The sequence below is a fragment of the Ursus arctos genome, unplaced genomic scaffold (genome assembly GCF_023065955.2).
Source record: "Ursus arctos isolate Adak ecotype North America unplaced genomic scaffold, UrsArc2.0 scaffold_5, whole genome shotgun sequence".
NCBI lineage: Eukaryota > Metazoa > Chordata > Mammalia > Carnivora > Ursidae > Ursus > Ursus arctos.
Window position 1 is genome coordinate 57,475,024 of NW_026623067.1, and position 22,153 is coordinate 57,497,176.

Here is a 22,153-nt window from a genome sequence, read left to right on the forward strand (position 1 = left end):
TATCCAGGTGGACCCAGTGTGATCACGAGGGTCCCTGTAAGTGAAAGAGGGAGGCAGGAGTCTGTGTCAATGATGCAGCATGAGAATAGCTTGACCATCCATTGCTGGCTTTAAAGTTGAAGGAAAAGCCAAGAGACACAGGTAGCCTCCCGAATCTGGAAGAGGTAAGGAAACAGATTTTCCCCTGGAGCTGTCAGAAGGAAGACAGCCCTTGATTTTCGCCCAGTGAAATCCATTCAGACTGATCCCACCACTAGAATTATAAGATAATTTTTGTTGTTTAAGCCACTAAAATTGTGGTGATTTGTTACAGCAGGAGTAGAAAACTAATACGGTGGTTGTAAAACTGTTGCCAGAGTACACTCATACCTGTCAGTACATGTTTTCAGCTTTGAGTTACTATCACCTCTGCCGCAGCTATCGTGGAATAATCACGGAGAGTCTTGATGATGACCTGGAGTCATTGCCAGACCCTCAACTGTAAATGAAGTTGTAACCCCAATAGTATACATACGTGTTCATGGAAGACATACAAACCATGCACCAAAGAGACAGTGTGATCAAGCACAAAACAAGAGCCTGGAAAAAATCATGAAATCGTTGTTGATTTTAGATTCCAGCCACACTGGAGCAGCTCAGAGACCACAGACCCCAGACCTCTGGTACATTGGTCATCGCTCCTTTCACTCTCCTGTGTCTCCTGCTAAGGACATCAGGTTTTGTTCTAACACAACAACCTTGAGGGGGAGTGCAGAGGAGAAGGGGACAGACCAAGGGCTTCACTGTGCTCATTCCCAGGGCAGATAGATGCAGAATAATCAGATTTGCTCCATTGTCCAAATTGATAATCCAACAGGCATCTCCTGAAGGTCATTACACTAAACAGTGTCTGTCCCTTGTTCCAGACTGTCTGGAGGAGGAGGAAGAGAGAAGGAAAAGAAAAACCAGCATATCAGTGGTGAGCTCATACATATTTTAGAATGATTCATTAAATTTTAAAAGGGAATTGGGGTTAACCCTAAAGTAGCCAGAAATGTTATAGAATCAGTATTCCTCATTTTCTGAACTTTCTGATCGTCAGTATTTTAGCATACAGCTTGCTGTTTTGTCTTGAAAGCCTTTTTCTTTTAACTTCTATAATGTATTGCACCCTCCCTCTCCTCACACAGGCACAGAACCAACTGAGAGTCATACGGATTAGAAAGACAGGAATCAGAATGTCAGCTTTATTACGGATGAACTTTTGGAGGATAGTCCTTATGTGTGGGGCAACAATAGGCTTTCTTTTATAGAACCTCTGAATGAAGCAAAATGACCTACTGAGTTAAGGCCAGCTAGTGAAAGTGATCCAGCCCCAAGAGCAGAGCTGCCCACCGTCAGATCCCAACAAGAGCCCCGAAGGGCCTGAGATAGGCTTACCCACCTTCCCCCTGCCTCAGTGATTCCAGGGACGGCTGTCCCAGGGAGGAGGAAGTGAGGGGCAGAGAGAGGCCAGGAGCGCTGTACTAGTAAAAGCTCTTCAACGTGGGTACATGAAGAATAGGAAGCGAACGTTCTCCACCTGAGAGCTTCTTCTAAATGATCACAAATAAAGCTGGGCTGTAATTAAGCTAACTAAGTAATTATATCTAGAGCAATCCTGAAAACAAAATTAGCAAGAGCTGACTAAATATCCATCACCACCAAGCGTGCGTGGAAGCAACCACCTCCAACTCAGTACGACACACAGTGTGAGGTGTGCTGCTAGTAATAAATACAGTACAGGCGTTCACAAATGATGCCTGTAGTCTTCAGAACTTAGGACCTGTTGAGAGTTTTCCCTGTAATAACATTCTTCCTACTCACCTTATTTCACATCTGCTTTCTTAAGTGACAGGAAAAGGGGAGGAATTACACACAGCATTCCAGAAATGACACACAGCCCAGCCTGTCTTATCTGTGAAGCCGCTCTCAGGGAAGGATTTTTCATGGTAGCATGAATAGCTGTGGCCATGGTGAACTATTGACATGCCTGGGAGTTGTGATCTTTATAGTTGCTTCTGCTTTTTTTTTTTTTTAAGATTTTTTATTTATTTATTTGACAGAGAGAGATGCAGGGAGAGAGGGAACACAAGCAAGGCGAGTGGGAGAGAGAGAAGCAGGCCTCCCACTGAGCAGGGAGCCCGATGCGGGGCTCGATCCCAGAACACCAGGATCATGACCTGAGCTGAAGGCAGACACTTAATGACTGAGCCACCCAGGCACCCCATCTTCTGCTTATTTTTTATTTTATCCAGGGCTGAATTTGATTAAGAAGGTAATGGAGATTTTTTTTTTTCCAGCATGAATATCAACATAACACATGAGCAAGAGTGACCCTACACTTCTGGGTAATAATGACAGAAGAACTACAGTATCAGGTAAAAAGCAACCATGTAATGAAATATGTGGAATTTTCAAGAGTGATATTAATATCATTATAAAAATTGAATGCACAGAGTTCACATAAAATAATTTCAACAGTAAAATTGGGCAGTTTTTGTTTTATTCTCCTTTTCTACATAGTTGTTCATAAGGAGCTGGTGGTTTGGATTCGTTTTAAGTGGAATTCATTTTTTAATTAATTTTTAAAAGCAGACCAGCCATACATTTTTACTTTTATTATAAAACAATCACTTCAAGATATTTAATGGCTTATTGTTCATTTGCTTGTAAAATGACCTTATGAAAACTCTTATAAACAGAGATTTCCCCATAAAAGGCTTATGGTACTTTTCCCTTTGTGTTCCTGCTACCAACCCCCCAAAGTGATATTTGTCCAATTCTGAAAATATTGTATGTTATGCTTGCAAACTGCCAAGAAATAAAGTAAGAAAAATGAGCATTTTCTTCCGCCCTGAAGCCAACCTCAATCCTTCTACAACACTCTATCCTCTTAGGAAAGCTTTAGGTTGGCCAACCAACAAGATTTTTCCCATAACAACAAATCAGTGCTGTTGCTAGGTGATTGTGACATAGGAAGAGTAACCTCCAATCAAAGAGAAGCCCCAAAAGGCTGATTGTTGCATGCCTGTATATATATATATATGAGAGCTCCCCTCCCCCCACCTTTAGGCCCTTCTCCTCTCCACTCTGCTAAGAAGCACAACATCTACAATGGCCAGATCCATCACCAAAAAGAACAAGTGCTCCAGAGGACATCGAAGCCCAATCTCCAAAAAGAAATCACATTCCAGCACTGATTTTGGCCATAGAAATTATTCACTCTACATTAACAGGGTCCTAAAGGAAGTGGTTCCCCAGAGGGGCATATCATCTCGTACCTTGGACGTCATGAACACCCTGATCAATGACATCTTTGAGCGCATTTCTATGGAAGCCTGCAGCCTGATGTGTTTCAGAAATCGCTGTACCCTCACCCCTGAAGATATCCAGAAGGCAGTGTACCTGCTGTTGCCTGGGAAACTAGCTAAGTATGCAGTGGCTTTTGGAAGTGAAGCTGTCCAAAGATATGTCCACTCCTAAACTCCATGTACCAGCGTAATTAAATCTTGGGGAAAGTAAATCAACCTTACTACCCAAACGATCACTTCACACTGGAATTCCCTCTTCTTTTTTATAACATAGTGGTATTTCCTGGTATTTTCCCCTATCCCTCTTATTTCTAGGGAAGAATTACTCTCTTGCAATTTTACTTTTTAATGACCTGGCTAGTTAGGTTTTCCTGACACCTGACACCTGCCCCCTGCTGAAGTCCCACCCAGAACTCTTGTTTTTCCTTTGAGTGTGTAAATCTCACTATATAAATTCAATGCTTATTGTATTGGTAAGGTATCGTTAACTATGTATAGGATGATTGAAGCTAGCTATGCTGGCCCCCAGGTCACACTGACTTTGATTTACAAAGACAAACATTTTAATCAGGAGTATATCAGCACTGATAGATTTTTATCAAGAAAGTATTTTCTAGAGCAAACTCCATCCAACCAATTTAGTTCTTAACAAATCTCTATACAGCATGTTTACGATTTCCTTTGTTTTAATTCTTATCTCCTGATTTTCAACAAATTCGGTTCATACCATGTAAATTTTATCTTACATTTAATTGATCGTCACATTTAGGTTTGGTTCACTGGGATTTACTGTTCTACATTTGTAGCGTAATGAGACCAACACCCAGGAACCTACTACTCAGCTTATAAACTTTTTTTTTTAATGATGTCAGTGTTTTGTTGACAAAATACTCTAGGTGTCTCCCAGTCCATTTCCCTACTCACTATCTTAAGTTTCTCTTTCCCATTCCCTTGCTTCTCTGTGTATTTTTATGAGTGCCTCTACATAATAAGTTGAATTTTGCTTATTTTGTAACATGGGGGTATAGTATCTGTGTTTTTCTGTGCCTGCCTTTTTCTCTCAAAATTGTTTCTAAGATTTAGACCTGTTCATATAGATAGCTCTAGTTCGTTCTTTTCACTCCTAGGCTGTATAATATTCCGTAGCGTGAATATACCGCAGTTCGTTTATCCGCCCTCTCTCGATGGATGTGTTGTTTTCAGTTTTTCCTATTACGAGCAATGCTGCTATAATGATGAGTCCCAACCACAGCTAAGACTACTAGAGCATTTGCTATCAGCACAGCATTTTACATAAATTAACTTATTGAATCCCTACAACCTTGTGATGATTAAATAATTCTCCCCTCCTACAGATAAAGAAAATGAGGTACAGAGAAATAATCTACTTTTCTGGGGTCACACACCTGTGTCAGTGGCAGAGTTGAGATTTGACCAGGTTAACGGCATCCTCTGTGGGCACGTATTGTCTGCTGTGAGCATTCTTGCACATGTATCTTCTGGTACAAATGCACAAGAATTTCTGTAGGTAAAATACCAACCGTGGAATTGCTGGGTCATTGACATGCTCATGTTCAACTTAGTAGATATTAACCAGACTGTCTTACAAAGTGTTTGTACCAATTGGCATTTGCAGTAAATGAGAGCATTTTAGATTCTTTCGGTTACAAGGAACATAACACTTACATTTCTTCAAGAAAAAGGGGTTTCTTGTATGTAAACACTAGGATGGGAACTGAGACTCTTCTAGGTGTGTCACTCTTAGGACCTACTCTGTTTCTCCTGGGTTGCTCCCTTCTAAATGCTTCCTTCTCAGAGTTGCAGATGGGTCCATCGGATTCCACGTCCATGAATACCACAATAAGATTTTACCGCAATAAAAAATGGCTAAGAAATTTTAAGTGGGTATTTTATACACATGCATTGATATAATCAGACTTGGAACTACCTTATTTGAATTGGGCCCAGACAGAGGTTGCCAGCTAAAAATGGGCTGACCGTGATTATATAGTTGCTCACAACTGCCACGCTGCTGTGGGTTGGCCCCAGAAGGACCTCAAAAGTCTATTAGGGGTCAAGAAATTATAGCCATTGTCCAAGTCTGGAAACAGCTTTTTTTGGTATGGTCCTGCAGGCTGAGAAGGTTTTTAAATTTTTATGGGCATATTTTAAAAGAAAAAAAACAAGAATATTCACCAAGCCTAATGTGGCCCACAAAGCCTAAAATATTTATTGTCTGGCTCTTTACAGGAAAAAGTCTCCACCTGTGGTCTATACAGTGTGCTTCTTTTGCAGAGTTTGTGATAAGGCAGGTTTTCTAAGGCTTTTCTTGGGACACACATGTCTGTATAAAAGCTTACAAATATGAAAAGTTCATAGTTGGCTTTTCAGATCATGGCAGTAAGGATTGTCCCTACAAATGGTGCTCAACAATTGGGGCAGTGGAATAACCATTCACAAAAACAGTCTTATTATAAATTGAGGTGTTACCAATGGGTTAAGGGAACTAGAAGTTTCTTTATATGTTATTCTCTACTTCTGTTTTTGAAATATTTTAATAGAATTTCAAAATAGGATCAAGATTCTTGGTAAAACTCTCTGGCATGAGTTTCAAGTCAGATCACATAAATGCGTGTTTGTAAAACTACCCACATTTTCAATACGTTTTAACCATTTTTTTTATTGTGGTCAAATCTGTATAATACAAAACTTGCCATTTTAGTCACTTTCAAGTGTACAGTCACAGTAAGTCCATTCTCATTGGTAGGTAGCCAGCACCACCAGGCATCTCTAGCACTTCTTCATCTTCCCAAACTGAAACTTCATAAACATTAAACAATAACTCCACATTCCCCCCTCCCCTGCCCCTTGCAAGTACCATTCTGCTATCTCTCTCCAGGAATTTGGTGACTCTAGGAACTTAGTATAAGTGGAATTCAACAGTATCTGTCCTCTTGTGATTGGCTTCTTTTACTCAGCAAAATGTCTTCAGGGTTCATCCATTGTAACCCATGTCAGAACTGCCTTTCTTTTAAGGTTGAATAATATTCCAATGTATGCGTTTATCACATTTGGTTTATCCATTCTTGCATTGGTAATCCCTTGGGTTGCTTCTACCTTTTAGCTATTGAAAACAATGCCATTACAACCATCGATGTGCAAATGTCTCTTTGAGTCCCTGCTTTCAGTTCTTTCAGGTATATCCCCAGAGTTTCAGGTATATACCCAGACATGAAATTGCTGGATCATGTGGTAATTCTATTTTTAACTTTTTTGAGAAACCACCATACCATTTTCTCACAGTGACTGCTCCATTTTACAGTCTCACCAGCAATGCACAAGAGGTCCAGTGTCTCCACACCCTCATCAACATTTGTTATTTTCTGTTTACTGTGTTATATATGTATTATATATTATAGTCATCCTAATGGATATAAAGTGGTTTTGATTTGCATTTCTTCAATGATAAGCGATGTTAAGCATCTTTTTCATGTGCTCACTGGCCATTTGTATTTTTTTCCTTTTTTTTAAGGTTTTTTTATTTATTTAAGAGAGAGACAGAGGACATAGTGGGAGGAGGGGCAGAGCAGGGAACACAACACAGGGCTTATTCCCAGAACCCTGGGATCATGACCTGAATTAAAGGCAGATGCTTAACCAACTGAGCCACCCAGGAGCCCCTGTACTTTTTCTTTAGATAAATGTCTTCTGCCCATTTTTAAATTGGCTTTTGTTGTTGTTGAGTTGAAGGAGTTCTTTATATATTCTGGATATTAATCCCTTCCCGGACATATGATTTGTAAATGCTTTTCTCCCATTCCATGGGTTGTCTCTTCAGTCTGTTGATAGTATCCTTTGATACACTTCAGTTATTATGAAATCCACTTTGTCTACTTTTTCATTTTGTGTTATATGCCACTTAATATTTTTATTGCTCCTTTATGAGAAAGTTATTTGCAACAATATTTATATATGTATATATATTTTTTTAATTTTGGAATCAATTCATAAAGTCAACATAGCTTCTAAAATTTGAAAATAGTCTCACACTAGCTAACACATTAAGAAAGGGTCAAAAATATCTCAATGCATAATTTTGACATCAATAAGACCATTTCACCATTTCTTCAGTCTTGGACCTAGTTACCTGAGACAGTTAAATGACAGGAAGACAAAAAGTGGTACACACTGATTGTCATCCTCTAATATGTATCTACCCCTTCTCAGAAATAGGACCCCAATTTTTAGCTGAGCTCATGGCCAGCCAGGACAAAGGCTTCATTTCCAACCCTTCCTTTGACCAGTCGTGGCCATGTAAACAAGTGCAGATCAATGGAAAGTATTTACAACTTCCGAAAAGTTTCCTTCAATACCAGCAAAGTACTTTTTTCCCTTTTCCTCTTTCCTGCTGACTGGACTGAGGATGTGAAAGCTGGAGCTGGAGCTGGAGCCACCACCGTAAACTAGGAGTTGAAACCTGTATGTTGAGGATGATAGAGCAACAAAGTAAAAGAGCTTTGGTCTCTGAGGACTGAACTGCCATGCAGCCCAGGACTGCCTATGTTTACAGGAGAGAGAAAGAAATTTCAAACTTGTTTCAGCCAGTATTATTTTGGGTTTCTATCATTCATAGTCAAATCTAATTCTACTGTAGACATCCAGATGATTACTGACAGCTAAACAATGTGGTTAGTCTCAAAATGATTCTACACTTATTAAATAAAAACGTAATACTCTATAAATGGAGGATGATGAATGTCTCATGTATTTACCAGAAGATGTTTTTGTGAAATGAAATCTCATGCTGTTTAGCAACCCTTTCTCAGGGATGCGTAATGCAGATGGCCAGAGCTTGCTTGCTGTTAGTCTATTGGACACCTGATGGATTTTCAAATACTACTTAAAATACAAAAATAGTAAGAGATTCAAAGAAGATAGGAAAGAGGGGCGCCTGGGTGGCTCAGTCGTTAAGTGTCTGCCTTCAGCTCAGGGCCCCGCATCCCTGCTCTGCTGGGAGCCTGCTTCTTCCTCTCCCACTCCCCCTTGCTTGTGTTCCCTCTCTCGCTGGCTGTCTCTGTCAAATAAATAAATGAAATCTTTATTTAAAAAAAAAAAGAAGATAGGGGCGCCTGGGTGGCACAGTGGTTAAGCATCTGCCTTCAGCTCAGGGCGTGGTCCCAGCGTTCTGGGATCGAGCCCCACATCAGGCTCTTTCGCTATGAGCCTGCTTCTTCCTCTCCCACTCCCCCTGCTTGTGTTCCTTCTCTCGCTGGCTGTCTCTCTCTCTGTCGAATGAATAAATAAAATAAAAAAAATCTTAAAAAAAAAAAAAAAGAAGATAGGAAAGAGAATTTCCAACTAAGCCAACATGACCAACATACAAATTCTGTGGTCATTTGAACCTAGTGATATACAGTATCATAAAAGATGTCTTACACCACCAAGAAAGAATAGTGCCGATTTTAGAATACAAATTATCCAAATAATAAAATTCTAGCAAACTTAGATTATCTTTCTAGATTATCCTTAGATATCCTTATCGTTAGATAAGATATCTAAACTTATTTCTGAGTTTAGAAACCTTGCTTTGGAACTGAATAATGTAATCTCATATAAACATATGCTGTCACTATAATTATTTAAAGTCTTGCTGGGCACACTGCTAGCTTGTTCGTATATGAACTAAATGTGATGGAAATTACTGGAGAATAGAAAAGTACCATCAAGTGGAATACGTTGCATGTACCACTTATAGTTCATTTATATGTTCACAGAAATGCCTTCTTCACAATAGATACTGAGAAAACAAAGACAAGGTCCATGCCTTTAAAAGCTTAGAATTGTATGGAACAAACTGAAACTAAAATAAATTATTGGGAACAGCTGACAGCATTAAACCTAGACATTATTCCAAATACTCCATCTATATCAACTCAGCACAAAAAGCCCAAGACCACCACATGAGGCACCATTAACATTTTACAGTCAGGAAAACTGAGGCATTAAATAGGCTAAGAAACTTGCCAGAGGTCACATAGCTAGTAATAAAAGAAATGTGATTAAACCCATTTACTCTGGCTCTAGAACCTGTAACTTTAAGTGCAATGCATGCTTCATCTCACACGGAGAAAGACAGGTAGAAGAGCCATGTGGCACATGGGAGAGGCATCTAGCTCAGAACAGAAACGGGTCTTACAGGAGACGACACCCACCCTAGGTCTTGAAGTCTGAGTAGGAAATGCACATAAGGCAGAGGAATAATATTTGCAAAAGCATAGGGCATTAAACAGTGTAAATTTAAGGTAATTGCAAGGTGAATGGCTGCCAACAAGCACAGGAGGAGGGATGATGGAAATGAGGTCAGAGAGGCAGGCAAAAATCTGTGGGCTCTCTTGTAACTTGAATTTGATCCCAGAACCTGTGAGGAGACCCATGAAGGGACTTCAAGCAGGAGAAAGATGATCCCAGCAGCAGAGATGAGGATGAATTTAAACAGGGGAAGCCAAGTTTGCATATTGATTGGAGCGATCGGTGAAAGACGTGATGAGGGCTTGACCCAAGTCAGTGGCAGTGGAAAGAAGGAGCAGATGGATGTGGATGGCACCTCGGAGGCAGAATTCCCAGAAGATAGGTGGGATTCCCAGGGCCCCGGCCCAGGAGACTTGACAAAGCCAAGACACGAAGCTCGATTAATTTAGCACTTACGCATAAAATATCTAGACAAGAGGCCAGCGCCTGCTGTAAATGGTGCCGTACGTGGGGCATCACAAGGATGCTCGAAGTGCAGAGGATCTGGCAAAAGTCCAAACAACCTTGGCATGGATGTTTAGCACTTGTTAAAGCTGAGCTAGAAGAGGACAGCTTAAGTTTTTAATACTTGCGATCAGTTTTGATCACAACCTTGTGCTATGCCACACGTCCAGTGTTGACAGATTTGCTTAGCTCTGACAGCCCATCTGGGGGAAGACACTCGGCAGGAGAGGGAGAACCCAGCAGACTATGTAAACCACGGGGCGGAAGTAGCAGCCTGGAAATACAAGGTGGAAGGTTAGTTATATTCAAGACGCAGAGTGCTGAAAAGGAAAACTGCTGCTTGTCCTTGTGTGTTCTTGGGAGAGAGTTACTCCGAGGCAAAGAGGACCTGTTTGGATGAAAGACTCAGTGCTGGTCAGAGGGACAGGCTGTGAGGCAGCAGGGCCCCGGCAACGCAGTGGGGCGCAAGAGGCCCTCTCCGGACCATTCCTCCTTCCCCTGGCCTGGGACAGGAATCCCAAAGTGGAGGCTGCAGAGAGGGCCTCTGAGAAGCTGGTGGGGAGGAGGGAGAACAAAGCAGGGTCCTGTGAAGCTTATTCCCAATGGGCTGGTTTATGGGTGCGTGGGAAGCCAGGCCTCCTCGGGAGAATCACAGACGTTTCTGTGGGGAACTTTGCCAGAAGGGTGAATCCCAGGAACTTTGAGTTACTAAGGTTTTAACTGGAGAGAACTTAAGGTTAAGGTTTTACCCCACACTTATAAGTCTTCCAATGGACAGCTCGCTCTCTCTTGCTCTTTTTTTTTTTTTTTTTTTGGTCTTCATCTTGTGCTTTCTGCAGCAGAGAAGGCAGAAAAATCACTTGACATCAAATTAATCTTTGCAGAGGGACGCCTGGGTGGCTCAGTCAGTTAAACATCTGCCTTCGGCTCAGGTCATGATCCCAGGGTCCTGGGATTGAGTCCTGCATCGGGCTCCCTGCTCAGTGGGAAGCCTGCTTCTCCCTCTCCCTCTGCCTGCCGCTCCCCCTGCTTGTGCTCTCTCTCTCTGTCAAAGTGAATAAATAAAATCTTTAAAAAATTAATCTTTACAGAGTTGCATGCCGACCCCCCATCAGGTCAGGTTTTTAGAATATTATTATTAAAGCAAGTCTGACATATTTTCATTTGGGCTATTCCACAGTTAAAAGGCTTTCCAGAAAAATAAACAGTGCTACCTAACGTGGCAGTCCATCTCTAGAATAGTTCCTTACTGGTTCTCTTCTGGGGTGCGTGCTCCGGGTAGTCCCCTCCCACGGACTATGAGGGTTGGTCTGGGTCACCAATAGAATATGGTACAAGTGACAGTGTGTGACTTTCAAGGCTCCCCGATTAAAAAAAAAATTTAAACAAAAACGAAAAACAATGCCACTTCCATGTTTTCTCTTGGATTACTCACCCTGGGGAAACCAGCCACCCAGTCACGATGACATCAATGCAGCCCCATGGAAGATGCAAGTGGTGAGGAACTCAGGTCTCCTGCCAACAGCCAGCATTGACTTGCCAGCTGTCTGAGTGAGCCGCCTTGGAAGTGAATCGTCCAGCTCCAGTCAAGCCTTCTGAGGACGGCAACCCTGGCCAACATCTGAACTGAAAACTTCCAAAAGACTCCAAGGCAGAACCACTCAACTGAGCTGCTCCTGAATTCCTGACCCTCAGAAATGTTACGAAATAAAAATTAGCAGTATTGCATCAAGTTTGAGATCATTTAAGTGGCAATATTTAATTCATAGACTTAATTTATATCCACAAGAACAAGACAACTCACTAATGTAATCCCCCCAAAACGAAGAGATTGCCCCATAACAGGTTTTATCTTCTACCTTTAGTCAACTAAAGCAAATTTCTGGCACTTTTCAAATTCAGTCACGTTTTTGTCCTCACTTAGAGACAATAATGTGCAGAAATATTAAAGCCTAAGCCCAAAACACCCATTATGGTATCTTGTAGGTAGCTAGCTAGGCTGCAGAGTCTGCTAAATTAGTTTCAAAAAAGCAGGCAAAAAATTAGTCTAGACAGTATCTATGGGTAAACAACATCATTACATTCAATTATCTGACTGGAGGGAGAAGGCAAAAATAAAATTCTGACAGTAATTTGATTTTAGGAAAAGGGAACGATGACAAAATGCTATTATTAAAGAAAAACTGAATGCTATATTTTCCAAAGCAAAATGCCTACAGCGACCTGAACACATTCAAAATCTATTATTGAAATCCCAAGGAAAATGCTGGCCTCTACATAAGGTGAGGAGCTTGAATAGATCTCAGAGGACTAAGAGCAACATTGCAAGCAAATTCGAGCAAAAAAAATCAAGATGTTTCAATTGGCACAAAAAATAATAATAATAACCAGAACTAGAGACAACTACCCAAGTTTGGGAGATCTCAAAGATGAGACTGTATGTTGTCCTCATGCATGGCTTTGTACTGTGGTTCATGCTTTCTCTATCTGTCTCTTGGCCTAAACTGTAAGCTCCCAGAAGGTAGGGACTCAGCTTCTATCTCAAGTCACTGCCCGAAAGTTAGTATGTTAGTCTGAGTTCCCTAGGAAAGATGATTCCGCAGCAAGACTTTCTTGGCAGGTGCAGTCCCAGGGCAGCAAGAGTGAAAGGAAAGACAAGTGAGTCAGAGGAGGATCAGAGGTAGCACAGTAATGCACTGACCATGCTGGCTACTCTTCTATAGCAAGCGATTGCTTGACTGGTGTTGCAATTCGACCACGCAGGGTATGCCTGCACAGATTAAATGGAGAAACTATGACTGACAACAGTCTATGGTAGGGGGGAAAATGGAGAAGGAATGTATCTGCTAGCTCTGTCCTGACTTCTTCTTTTCACTAACCAAAGTTTGTTCCATGAGGAATTGATTTCCCTAAACACCCAGCTTGTGGCCTCTTTAGCAACCCCTAGGGAAACTACAAATCTGGAAAGGTAAGAGGGACCAGAGATTTTGGGCATTCGTCTCAGGTAAAAGAAATGCAAGGACCCACAGAGAGTCCTTCACCACAGCGGCTATGGCGGGAGAGACAACCCTGAGGCGTTAGGGGTCAGGTGAGCTGGGAAAATGCATTTGGTATAGCCAGTGTTGGTCGACACTAGTGGATAGAACCCTCTTGTAGGAATAGCAGTAACAACCACAAGAATACTAGTATTTATCATTTTCTGAGTACCATGTACTCTCTCAGAATCTCCATATACATTATTTTCTGTAATCCTCACAACAGCCCCGCAAGGCAATACTATTAATTTCCCCATTTTACAGATAAGAAAACTGAGGCTCAGAGATATTAACTAATTTGGCCAAAATTGCACAGCTAGTATGTGCACCCTTAGTTCTGGACCCAGATTTCTTTCCACTGATCCAAACTCGTTACATTAAAGGACATTAAAGTACAAAAAAGTACATTAAAACTAACAAAAACATTGTTTTTACACGTGCATTGGCTCTTTTCATCTTGATCACAACTTTATAGATAAGGAAAATGAGACTCAAGAAGTTTAGGTATCTTTTCCAAGTTCATACAGCTATTAACAGTCAGAGCTGGGAGTCAAACCTTAGCTGGAGTTCTTTGTTTTTTGTTTTTTTCAATCTCTGCGTCTCAGCGGAAACTATCAAATGCTTGGTTGAAATCACGACTGTCTGTGTTCAACTCAGTGTTTGCTAATCTATCATCATAGACACACTATCTAAAAATTAGTTTCCACAAATCCTATTAAAGAAAAAATCACTTAGAGCAATTGTTTTCACAAGTTCCTACCCTCTGAATTAATGAGACACGTCTATGCTCATTGATGTAAGTGTAATTTTATGCTGGGGCCTCATGAGGATTTCAGCGAAGAGAGAAATGAGAATGGAGGAAATTATAAGACCCATACAGAGACACTGAAAATAGGAGTATAGCAATAAGGGTCCTCAAAGCAGCTGACATCTTAAAGGAAGCCTAAAAGATTATCGAAGGAGGAACAATAGGACTAAAAAGCTGGAGATGAAGAGCAACAAAACCCAACACCATCGAAGTACTTTAATACACTGAGAGAAATACAGAGAAAGTTTTCTTGAAAAGTTTCTGTTACTTTCTTTGAATATTTATTAGAATTGGGCTTGGCTGCATAAAAACAGGAAGATCCAGACTGACAGTGGAAAAGAGATACAATTTTGCATCTTTGTCATGTAGTGACCAGATATTGGCCATTCAAGGCTAGTATGGAGTCTACATAGTGTTAGAGACCCAGTATCTTTCCTTGTAGCCTCTTTGAGATTCATGGCTTCTGTGTGCAAAGTCTCCTCATGGTCCAAGCTAGCTGCTGGAGCTCCAGCCATTATATTCGCACTTCAAGCTACAGGAAGAAAGAAGAGGAAAAGAAGGGTCTACTCCCTCCCTTTTAATGAGATTTTCCAGAAATAACTCACAACACTTCCACTTAGGTATCATTGAGCAGAATTTCATCACAGGATCCCATTGGACACCTAGTTGCAAAGAAGACTTTCAGTGAGTATATTGTCCCCATCTAAATGCAGGGTTATGTTATTGAGGATGAGAGAAAATGGCTATTGAGGTGTGCAGCTAGCAGATTCTGCCACAAATGGGTAAAAGATTAATAATAATAATAATAATAGTAACAACAAAAGTAATAAAACTCATTCAACCTCCCTACCTACCTCTGCAAAGACACCTGCAACAGGATATCCCAATGCCATACATAATTTGGCACCATAGTACCATTTTCTATTTATAAGATTTTTAAAGTGAAATCAATTTAGATACTTCTGTAGCAAGAATAATGGGAATGGATTGATGATAAAGGCAAAAGTGAGAAAACTTGAATTTTGTTTTATACTAAAATCACAATATTCCTCTAACCCGGCAGCTGGCTTTTGTCCTCGGGCTGTGGTGGCTGGCAGCCTACGATAAGAAACTCTTTTACATTCCATGTCATCTGTATTCTCACATTCTTATGCTGCAGATCACTTAAATTGAACTTGCAGCAGCTCTCTTTTCTGCTTAACTGTATTCATATTTCAGGCAAACACAGATAACATTTCAGGGGAAAAGTCTATCAAAAATGATATTTAACTCCTTTACATTCAGAATACTGCACAGAAGCTAAATGCTCACTTTGTTCTAAGACGGTAGAGAAATAAGCAAAGTAAAGGAAGTTGTGGAAAAACTAAGGTGTCTGATGCATTCCTGTGCAAAAATAAATGTTTTTTAAATGTATTTTTGTTTCCAATAAGGGTAATAATAGCTAACGTTTATCGAGCGGGTATTATGTGCCAAGAGCAGAGGGGAGCACACTGCTGTATTCATTCAGAAACTGTAAGAAGAGCCTCGAGTATGTTTTCTCAGACTTTTGCTCCTCAGGCTCTGTCATCCATTCATCCTTCCATAAACATTTGCCAAACATTTATTATGTAGCTAGCACTATGCTAAAAGATAGGGAGACAGAGATTTAAAAAACAGATACTAGCCTAAGGAAATTTGCATTTTCCTTAAACAAACGAAGGGAGGAATAAAAGGAGTACATTTTAATCCCTGGCTGCGTGGGTTCTGGGACAGGCCATCGGGGTTCACACCCTGACTCTGTGAATGCTTAGCTGTGGGACTTGAGGCAAATCACATAACTTCTCCAAGTTTCAGTTTCCCCCTCTGAAAAGTGGGCATACCAAAGTACTGAACGAGATAAGCCATTTAAGCCCTTAACTCACTGTTTGGCACGACATGAGCACTCAAATGTTAATGATTTTAATTTATTTGTATATTAGCACCCAGGGTGCTAAAGGAACACTCAGAAAGATGCTGAACCCAGACACCAGGCTGACAGGGCCTGATGAAGATCCCGAGTTGGGTGTTTAAGACTGCACAACTCAAATATTCTCCTAAATTCTCCAGTTCTCAGGGGTCAGCCTTCTCTTCTATGCCCAAATAACCCTGACACACATGTCTATGATAGTAGAAAGTCTCCTCTTTCACTGGGCTACCCCTCAAAGAGAGAAGTGAAAACGTGAGGAATAAAGATGTGTTTCACAGACGCTCGGGCTCCCGCAGCCAGACGCGCTCTCCAGATGATCGGTCTACTTTATGCACAGGGCCTCTGCTCACTCTCCACCTGCCCCTCCAGGCCGTTTCTGCTTTCCCAGTCTCACGTCTGCCTCCACTGATGCCTCGAGGCGCAGCTTAGAAGAAGCAGTCCCTTTAAACAAGGCTTTGCTGAAAGAGCAGGGAGAATGGAAATACATGGAGAAGGTAGCCCACAGCTAGGGCTCCAGGCCGCTGCTCTGAGAGTCACAGCCCAAACACCAGTTGACTATCACTGCCCAGCCCCCACAGGTCTTTGCCCACTGGGGGTCGGGGCCAGCTGCACCCCATCCACAGGAATTTTCAGGCACCTTCATATTCCAGCATCCAAACTCAGTCCCCTTTTTGCCGCCGGGGAAGATGGGAAGCCTCTCTCCCCAGGCTGAGGCCCTTCTCTTTGCCACCTCCAGGATGGCAGGTGCATGGGCGTCCATTTCCCTCCGGGTGCTGCGACCCTCCGCTCAAAGTCGTAGCTGGCACAATCAGGGGAATCCCCAAACTTTGCCCCCAAATCAAAGTTATCCATCTTAACTCCTGGATAGGAAACCAGCTGTCCAGTCCCTCTGGTGCTGCTTCAAGCTGGTCTGTATCTACATCACAGGCTTCCGTTGGCCCTGAGCTGAAAGGAGGTCCAGGCCTGTATGACTTTGATGGCTCCTGGTCTTGTATGAACGCTGCTTGGACAAAAATACACCTAACTCTACCAACACATCGTTTCCAGGCAACCAGGACAGTCTAAATGCAGATTTAGGAAAATTTGTTTTCATTAACTTGCTAAGATACTACGCTTACATTGTTAAACAGAACACAATAGGTTACTCTGAAGGTTTTGCATTTGGGGTTATTATTCCTACTTGCTAGGCCTCCCTAAGAGAAATGAATAGGTGTTTGCCTTATAGATACATTACTAAAAGGATTCATTCAAGTGGTCCGTTCTCAAACAAACGGAAGTCTCACCCCAAAGACAAATGTTTACCTGTCAAATGTCTCATTTCCTCAGAGCTCTGCTCTCAACCAGATTTTGTGTTAGGTGTACTTTGCTTTTCCATAAGTGTATGCTTCAGTCGTTTAGAATGGAAATAGCCCACAGCACTTCACAAGCAATCAAGAACTTTCTTGTTAAAAGGCATTTTAGGGGGCGCCTGGGTGGCACAGCGGTTAAGCGTCTGCCTTCGGCTCAGGGCGTGATCCCAGCGTTATGGGATCGAGCCCCACATCAGGCTCCTCCGCTATGAGCCTGCTTCTTCCTCTCCCGCTCCCCCTGCTTGTGTTCCCTCTCTCGCTGGCTGTCTCTATCTCTGTCGAATAAATAAATAAAATATTTAAAAAAAAAAAGTCATTTTAGTATTCTGTTGCTATTGAATACAATTAATACTTCTCGGGCAGAAACTCTTTCAGGGATATTAGACATATAAGGTAAAATCCCTCTCTAGAAACTAAGGAGAACCACTTTTTAAACAGTCAAGAATCATTTGGCATCTGAACATGTACCCAAAAAGATTTTTATTAATATTACTCAAACAATCATTTAAAAGTTAGTGACTCTTACATTCCTAGAATCATGGAGCTAGCGTGTATTATGCTAAGCGAAACAAATCAGTCAGAGAAAGACAATTAGCAAATGATTTCACTCATATGTTGAATTTAAGAAACAAAACAGATGAACGTAAGGGAAGAAAAAAAAGAGAGAGGGAGAGAGGCAAACCGTAAGAGACTCTGCATAATAGAGAACAAACTGAGGGTTGACGGTGGGAGGTGGGTGGAGGATGGGCCAGATGGGTGATGGAGATTAAAGAGGGTACTTGTTGTAATGAGCACTGGGTGTTGTATGTAAGTGATGAAACACTGAATTCTATTCCTGAAACCAGTATTACACTATATGTTAACTAACTAGAACTTAAATAAAAACTTGAAATAAATAAACAAACCGTCTTCCATCATCTGTTCCCTGACATCTCTCCTCTGCTTTACACAGGCAAGTTTAGACAAGTTTAGACTTTCCCACCAAAATGTCAAGTTTTTTCTTTCCTCTCTGCAGTAGGGAATTTTAAAAAATATTTTATTTTCGTTACTGTTAAGTGTTACTATTTAACTGAAATTTTTATTTTTTTATTTTATTTTTTATTTTTTAAAGATTTCATTTATTTATTTGACAGAGAGAGACAGCCAGCAAGAGAGGGAACACAAGCAGGAGGAGTGGGAGAGGAAGAAGCAGGCTCCCAGCGGAGCAGGGAGACTGATGCAGGGCTCAATCCCAGGACTCTGGGATCATGGCCTGAGCCGAAGGCAGATGTTTAATGAGCCACCCAGGCGCCCCTAACTGAAATTTTTAAAAATAGTATTTTGCCAGGGATTTCAATGGATTGTTGGAAAAATCATTTGAGGTAATAGGGTAATGAATGCATAGAACAATTTTTAGCAAACTGTAGACTATGTATAAATTATTATCATTATTGCTTTCTTAAGGTCAGAGGAGAGTAGATAAGCCTTAATTGTACAAGTGGTATTTAATACATGGCCTGGAGAGCTGGAAGGAGGAGGAGCTAACTCATACCAAGACCAACTTCGTAATAACTTGGTCTTTCTTAATCCTCACAACCAAACTATGAATTAAATATTTCCATTTTCCTAGAAAGCAAACTGAGGATAGGAGGGGTTAATTGACTTGTCCTATGGCCACATAATTTATAAGAGCCTGAATGGGACTTAAACTCAAAAGGGAGGGCTCACAAAGTGTTAGCAGAAGAATAGCAAGAATGCGACTGTCTAACCTGCATCTCACTGTTGCCTGGGCCGGCATCACCTGGTTTCCCTTGCAAGTGAGGAACGTGATGGCCCTCCTCCTCCAGCCCTTCCTGCTTGGCCTCAGCTCCTAAGGTCACGCAACCAGGCTGGACCCTGGCCAGTCAACAGTGAGAAGAGGACCAGCACATGGAGTTGGTGTCTGGAATATCTGGTGGACCTGCCTTTAAGCCCTGAGCTTCCGCAGACCCACGGAGCTATAGTTCTCGCCGGCTTCTACCAGATTGTCCAGATTGTAAAACCGGGCTTCTTCCAGGCTGTCCAACCTTCCCATTTCCCTGCTCAGGTTAGAGGCTTATCCTGAGTTTCAGTGCACTAAATTCTCACAGGTGGTGGAACTTGTCCCTTGGATTCTAAGACAAGCAGATAAGCCATCTTGAGCACATGCATGGCCCCTTACCTGATTTTGAACATTGCCACCAACCAGAAACTCCTGTTAGGCCACCCTATCCATTAGACGATCTCTTTGGGCAAGGATTCCTGGCTATGTCAGTTCTGCATTATTTGCTTTGGCTTTGCAGATGTTGCATGTTGGCTAAGCTAACGCCTTTGGGCCCAGGCCAACCCTGCCCTTCCTTTACTCTCTTCCCAAGCTCATGAAGTCTCAATGTGCCTCGTGGCTAAGCCATCTGAGTTAGGGCAGGATGAGGCCCCATAAAGCTTGCCGTAAATTAAAAATGCCCATGCCGAAAACAGGCGCCCTGCTGGACACACCCAAGAAGGTCACAATTTATCAAGATGTAGCCTGACTGGAGAGTCACTGATAAAGAGCAGAAGTTTGAGAAGAGCTAGGAGCTCTTGTTCCACTTCCTAGCACTGTGATCTTTAGCCACTGTCATTAGTGTCACTGTGCCCCACTTTGCTCCTCCGTGACGTAAGAGCAAGGATACCTGCGTCACTCGGTCTTTATATACATTCATTGAGATCATGTTTGTCAACATGGTAATAGTAGACACTTAGGAAGTGCCGTTTATAATTGATTCTGAAATGTGCGCTCATTTTCACATCTTAACACTCTGAAATTGGAATGAATCTTATATCGTGTCACAGCTTAATCAACAGATTTTTTTTTCTTCTTTTTTAACGGACTTAAAATAACGGTACATCTTCCAATCAGTGGCATCTTAAGTTCGATGAAATGAAATACAGATGGTCCCCAACTTACAATGATTCAACTTCATAATGGTGTGAGAGCAGTATGCATTCAGGAGAAGCTGTATTTGGAATTCTGAATTCTGATCTTTTCCCCAGCTGGCGATAGGCTGTAGATGCTCTCTCATGACACTGGGCGACGGCAGCGACGGCAGCCACGCATGCACCAGGTGAGCAACCTGTACCTGACAAGCTCTCGGTTTCTCACGTTCGGTACAGCATCCAATAACTTACACGAGATCGTCAATACTTAATTATAAGATAGGGTTGAGGCCTCTGGGTGACTCGGTTGAGCGCCAGACTCTTGGTTTCCTCTCAGATCATGAGCTCATGGGTGGTGGGATCGAGCCTTCTGTGGGGACTTCACCTGAGTGGGGAGTCTGCTTAGGATTTTCTCTCTCTGTCTCCCTCTGCCCTTCGCCCCACACTCGCTCACTTTCTCTCTCTTTCTAATGAATAAAGCTTTAAAATAATAAATGAATAAATGAATGAATGAATGAATGAATAAATAAATAAATAAATAAATAAATAAATAAATTTTTAAAATAGGCTTTGTTTTAGATGGTTTGCCTGACCATAGGCTAATGTAAGTCTTCCAAGCATGTTTATGGCAGGCCAGGTTAAGCTATGATGTTGCCTAGGTTAGGGGTATTAAATGCATTTTCAACTTAGGATATTTTCAGCTTACATTGGGTTTATCAGGATGTAACCCCAACCCAAGTCAAGGAAGATCCGTAATATCTTTCTCTTACCACAGTATCCAAGACCATACTTTACTCCCTCCTAAACTTGATAAGTAACACAGCAAAACTAAAAGCAGCATTGTAATGGATGGTGCCTTATAACCATTTAGAACAATTGAGAACAATTTTTCACTGTTTCACTTGACAATTCCACACACAGGGCTGTGAAAAGAGCACTGAGATTTTTGTGAAATAACAGGATCTTTAAAGAGGGCTCTTTATTTTTGCATTTTCCACAGACAGGCCTTATTTTTCCAAAAAAAAAAAAAATTAATTGCTAACTCTAGATAATGCAACTCTATGAGGGAAATATGTTCTCCTTGTTTAAAAATGTTGCACTGAGACCATACTGGTTGGTTCTATGAAGTCATCAAACATTTCTAAACAGATTGAATTGTTTTGCTCTGAGTCATGGTTTTAAAACTGACTCATATGAGGACAGCTATGAGTAAAGGAGCCCCACAAACACACCTACTCTCTCATTGGTCACCGGTCCCTTTCTTCCTGGGATGCCCTTTCTCCATATGCTGAATTCTTACCCAAGAGCCAACTAATGAAATAAGAAACCATAGAACCTTAGAGCCAGACTGAAGCATTCCCACATATCCCCAACTCAAAACCACTGTTCCTCTCCTGGGTTTCCATAACCCTTAGGCCTTATTTCCATTCTAGTACTTATCTGCTACAATTATATTTTTAGGAAGTCTGTGTCTCTTTTTGCTTCTCCTCATTGGCTTTGAAAGTCCTGAAAGACAAGACCATATCTTTTATTCATCTGCATCCACATAGTACCGTGTGAAGTATCTTAAATATATTCGTTGTTCTATTTTAGCTGAAATGTATTGAATTGAAATGGACTTATGTACAAGTGCTTTTCACCAAATACAATGGACTTTTGTCACTACTGTTACAGTATGAATAACATCAGAGAAACTACATAATCACAACGAATATATATCCTGATTAAGGAATTGGACCTTCCCTGAAACTTGGTTGGTCTTGCCCACAAGACTATTCCCAGAAAACCCTAGGTCCTCCGTAAATATCGGCTGAAGGAACATCAACTCTGCCTTGCTTCTCACTATCATCCTATTTTTCCAAATATTCTCCCAGGTAGTTATAACATTTTCCTTTGTCTACTCAAGCAAGAAACAGCCAACTTTCAGGGTGCCTGGGTGGCTCAGTTGTCAAGCGTCTGCCTTCAGCTCGGGTCATGACCCCAGGGTCCTGGGATCGAGCTCCACATTGGGCTCCCTG

At 41.5% G+C, this 22,153-nt stretch overlaps 1 long non-coding RNA gene across 1 annotated transcript; it reads left to right on the plus strand.

Moving 5' to 3' along the window:
* Nucleotides 1-880: 880 nt before the first annotated feature.
* Nucleotides 881-20,386, plus strand: LOC123001065 (uncharacterized). The gene is made up of 3 exons (XR_006409591.2): nucleotides 881-958; nucleotides 2,322-2,399; nucleotides 20,253-20,386. It is a non-coding gene; the product is annotated as an uncharacterized LOC123001065 (long non-coding RNA).
* The last annotated feature ends 1,767 nt before the right edge of the window (nucleotides 20,387-22,153 follow it).